The sequence below is a fragment of the Hippocampus comes genome, unplaced genomic scaffold (genome assembly GCF_001891065.2).
Source record: "Hippocampus comes isolate QL1 unplaced genomic scaffold, H_comes_QL1_v1.1 scaffold132, whole genome shotgun sequence".
Taxonomy (NCBI): domain Eukaryota; kingdom Metazoa; phylum Chordata; class Actinopteri; order Syngnathiformes; family Syngnathidae; genus Hippocampus; species Hippocampus comes.
In genome coordinates this window covers 1029869-1035012 of record NW_017805467.1, presented here as the reverse complement: position 1 = coordinate 1035012, position 5144 = coordinate 1029869, and positions in this window count along the sequence as shown.

The following is a 5144-nucleotide window of genomic DNA, read 5'->3' as shown; positions in this document are numbered from 1 at the left end:
AAAGGTGGGAAATGTGTTATGGTTTAATGAAGCCGAGACGTTTTAGGCACAATTGCCAAAGCTTTGCCACAAAGTTTGGTGCAAAAACATTGTGCCTCACTTGAAGAACACCATATATCCAAGAAATAGCATCATGCATTGGGCTTTTCGTTCTTTGGTCTAAATTGGGTATTTAGAAAGTAAGTGCATGGCCTTATGCCTTCTTGGACAAACCCTAGAAGTGACTACTAGAAAGCTCAAGAGGAATTTTATTTTGTAACGTGACCATTTCCTCAAGTTGAGAGCCATACAAACAAAAGATGAAACTACTTTTGTCTTTGCATTATCCATATCCAGTAAACCAAGAAAATCTGTGAGTGTACATGAAGACTTTAAACAAGGGTATGTCCATTTCAGTCAGATCTATTAGAAACACTCTACACAAGAAGAGTATAATTCAAGATGAACTTTGTTGATGGTTTTGACAGACTATTACCCAGCACATCAACTAAGACATACTGCGGCGTTTGCTTCAGTCCGTGAGAAGAGGTGAGAGTTGTGGCTACGGTTAGACAACTAGTGACTGCTCTACTATGACAACGCACCTGATCACAATGCCCAGAGCATCCGACATTTCCTGGCCAAGAAGAAAATGGCGCAACCACCATTCTCACCGATCTGACTCTGTGATTTTTTTTCCCTGACCCCCTTAAGCTTGGGGGCTTAAGGGGACCTATTCTGACGACATGGATGACATCAAGATGGCCGTGAGGAGGAGGCTACAAAGAATCCTTGCAGGAGTGAATGAAGGCATGGCAGAGAAGACTGGGAAAGTGTGTTCACACTCCAGCGGGATTACTTGAATGGGAGAAACTTGTAGTTTTGATTTCCATCCATTCATCCAGCCATCCATCCATTCTTAATGCCGCTTATCTGGTTCAGGGTCAGAGAACGCTGGAGCTTATCCCAGCTGACTTTGGACAAAAGGCAGACTACACCCTGAACTGTGTGCCAGTCAGTTACAGTAGTTGGGGTTTGAAATGTCTTTTATAATGCCAGTCCTAGAACTTAATCTGACACATGCAATTGACTTTGCAAGGTACATTATTCGATAGACTCACAGGTCTTGGAATACCTAAAATTACCACATATTCAGGAAAAGACTAGGAAAAGATGTTTGCATCTCGTAATAGCATACACTCCATTTCCCATCAGAACAAGTTGATAATGTAGGAATGGTCGGTGTAAACACACAGTATATCAAATAAAAATAATGACCACATTCCAAGAAATACATGGGATTAAATGATTACAGCATCCCTTTGGATTCTGGAAAGCATGATTATTTGTTAATTAACTTCATTTCATAGTCATCGCGTTATATCTGCTCTATCTCAGTCGAGGATTTTGATGCCGTTCTGGACGCCTTCAATTAAAACTGGCCATTCTGTCGCTGGACACCTGCACAGAAACCAACCCAAACACACATGTCACACACTGGAAAATACTCTGCAACATCCCGGTTGCAGTCCAGTTAAAACAGAATGCTATGAAAACATTTGTTGTATGACAGTTGCATTTAGTGTTTGTCGTGTTTCCCGAGTCATCCAAGGTCATTATTTTAACTCATGTTCAAACAAATGTGCAAACCAGAACATGTTCCATGCCTGGAGGTGTTATTTAAATGAACAGATTTAGACAACTCTTAAATGTCACTATAAATCCTACTTGTGAGGCATTTGCCTGGGTTTACTATTTGGTCATTTTTGCTCGCCATCAAAATCGATTATAAAGGATATGACATTTTGGGTGAAACCAGTTTTAGAAAGGAAAGAGAAAAGGAAAGGGTTGGCATGAATGGAACCAAAGCAAACATGAAAGACTGAAATTGAATAGCCAAGAAAACTAAGCCATATGAGTCGAAAAGTCATTCAGTCACAATGCTGTGATGCAGCGCAGTTATATTATCGCTGAGATATAATGGCCTTGCCTTTAATGACACAGAGTCTTTTATTCAGTGCCAAATTGCACTAGCCTAATGCCCTTTGGGTGTTTCTTCCTACTTGTTGCACCAATATTGAGTTTCCTGCTCATTTTTTTGGTTCAGATCAACATTCCCGCCCAGAACAAATGGTCTACCTCAGATGACTCTCCAAATACAAGTTGGGCCCAGGTCTCCAGCCGTGTTTCCTATAACCTTTGATAGCCCTCGGAGGAGCCTCTTCTCATCGAGTGTTAGAGCGGAGGTTTTGGTGTTTTTCTGTCTGCTGTGTGTTTCCTGTCTATTCACTTGGCCAAATGACTTTAATTCAGACAGAGTACAGATGAAATTCAAAATACAGCTGTCATGTGCACCACAAATGAAATATCAGTGAGTGAGACCATTGTGAACTAGAAACTCAGAGCTGTAAAAGACCACAATGTCTCCCGATGGACATCTTTTGAATTTTCTCATGCTATCCAATACATTAAATGAAAGCAGCGATAGTGCATTTGCTCAATGTCGTGTGAAATCGTTAAATTGAAAGTGTTTAACAAAGAAATTTATAGAAAATTATTAACCGATCAGCTCCATTTGAGAAAAAAATTCAGCATTCACAGAAAGGAACTATGTTGGGGTCTCACGTAATGCTGTTAATGCACCAAATGAACATGTTTCAAAGAAAACATATGTTCAGCAGACTTGGAATCAAACTCAAATGCAATCATATCATAGGTGGGCATTTTATAAAATCTTGCCGGTCCGTCATTGGTCATCCGTCAGCGGCCTCGGTACACGTCTGTGATTGTCAGCCCATTGTTTCTTTTTCTCCTTCATCTTGGTCCTTTGGCAGAGTACAGCTCTTTGGTGCATCCTGCCACCTATTGTACAGGAAGCACAAAGAGTTTCCATACATGGTCAATAGAAGCAACCCTGCGCATATTCAGTCCAGACCCACGAATAAACACACAAGAAAGCCATGAATATTCATGATTTTGGCAATATTGAACAGAAAACCACAACCATAAATGTTTATATGAAAATAAATACACATACATAAACTATTAGATTGCAGATTTGTGTTGTTCTAAGAATACTCGTTTTCATACATATTTAGTCAATGCAGTCGAAGAAACCGCTGCAAACAAACAGGAGATGGGCGCGACGTGTTTCTATCAGTTGTCAGCAAAACAGGCATTATCAGTGACGGACTGAGAGGTTCATCGGTTCTTGACCCGGTTAATGATGATGACACCAATGGATGAAAAAAAAAACATTTCTCACCAGTGCTTCGTCGTCACGTTTTGTTTTCTTAAATTTCCCGTCATAACTGTGCCTTCTGTTTTGGATGGATGAAATGACATTAAAATTAAATCATCAAGTAAAAAGCAAGCAAAATGATTAGTCTAGAAATAAGTGTGCAATTCCAGTGTTTTTATCCATTATACTGGAGTTCCTCACTAAACAGGGACAGTACCCTGCTTTAAACATTTATGAAGTTCTATTTTTTTTCACACCTGAAGTCTATTTTCGACATTATGAAAATTCCTTGTATGATAATCCCAGCAAAATTTCCTCGCCACCCACACACCCTCATGTAAACATTTCTTGTCAGCAAAATGTCTTTTGCCAGGCAATACACAAAACGCATGTCAACCGGTAAAAACTTGCATCTGCAGGCTGCACAGAATTGCGCTGCGCAGCATTCACACCAATCACAATAATGGAGCTGAGGAGGAACATAATAATAATAATAATAATAATAATAATAATAATAATAATACTCAACTTCAGAAGAAGATCCAAGTCATGGAAATGAGATCCATTGTTGGAGCATTCACAGTATACTTGTGAAAACTTATATTTAAGGTGTTGGAATGGCTCAACCCTTTGGTTTCGCAAGGCTGAGAAGATGTCATGTCATTTTTTGTTTTGTAGCCTGTGACTGACTGATGATAATTCCAGGGTCGACCCCGCCAAATTTAGCTGTCACTGCCCCTTCCATTGCCGTGGAAGTTATGTTCACAATCAGAGAATAGAAAGAGAGAGACAAGAGAAAATTGGAACGGAATTTCCACAAAGATTAGGAAATTGACACGAGACATTTCAGTGCATTACAGAATGTTCAAGCACGTGAAAGTATAGGAATAATAATAATAATAATAATAATAATAATACTCAACTTCAGAAGAAGATCCAAGTCATGGAAATGAGATCCATTGTTGGAGCATTCACAGTATACTTGTGAAAACTTATATTTAAGGTGTTGGAATGGCTCAACCCTTTGGTTTCGCAAGGCTGAGAAGATGTCATGTCATTTTTTGTTTTGTAGCCTGTGACTGACTGATGATAATTCCAGGGTCGACCCCGCCAAATTTAGCTGTCACTGCCCCTTCCATTGCCGTGGAAGTTATGTTCACAATCAGAGAATAGAAAGAGAGAGACAAGAGAAAATTGGAACGGAATTTCCACAAAGATTAGGAAATTGACACGAGACATTTCAGTGCATTACAGAATGTTCAAGCACGTGAAAGTATAGGTTCCAGTCATGGAATAACAAGCAGGATGGATGAAGTGGCCAATTACGAACAAAATTGAATTGTGGAACATCACTCTCTCCCATTGATGTCTGCCGTTTTTTTATCTGTTTGTTGTTTTAGTTACTAATCCTCCAGATTAGCTCGTAATGAAACAAAGCTGACAATCCAGCTCAGGAGCAAGGACCAAAGGAAACACAGATGGGAAATGTGAGGTGGCCCACACCCTTGAGTATAATGCCTCAGACATGGACTTTAGGGCCATTACCAGTTCCTAATTCCGCTGAACAATCCGGAGCAATCAGGAATAGCCTCGTCTTAAAGGACGACTGGTAAAACTCAGCCAATGGAAAAGTCTGTCTGCATAGCAACATGGAGACGGTGCAATAACAGGCTCGTTCGAACCCCTCTTAAGTCAGTCGTGTCATGAGAAAACAGACTCGGGCACTGCGTACACCTGAAGTGGACAAAAAGCAGAAAATCCCACTCAACCTCCACTGTGTCAAGTACAATACTGTAGACCCATCTGACAAATCTCTTTGGAATCGTAATGTGCAGCGAAATGAAGATCCTCGCTCGAAGTGCCCCACGGGGATAAATAAAGTTTTCTGAATCTGAATCTGAATGATTGTAGGCAGTTTGACAAC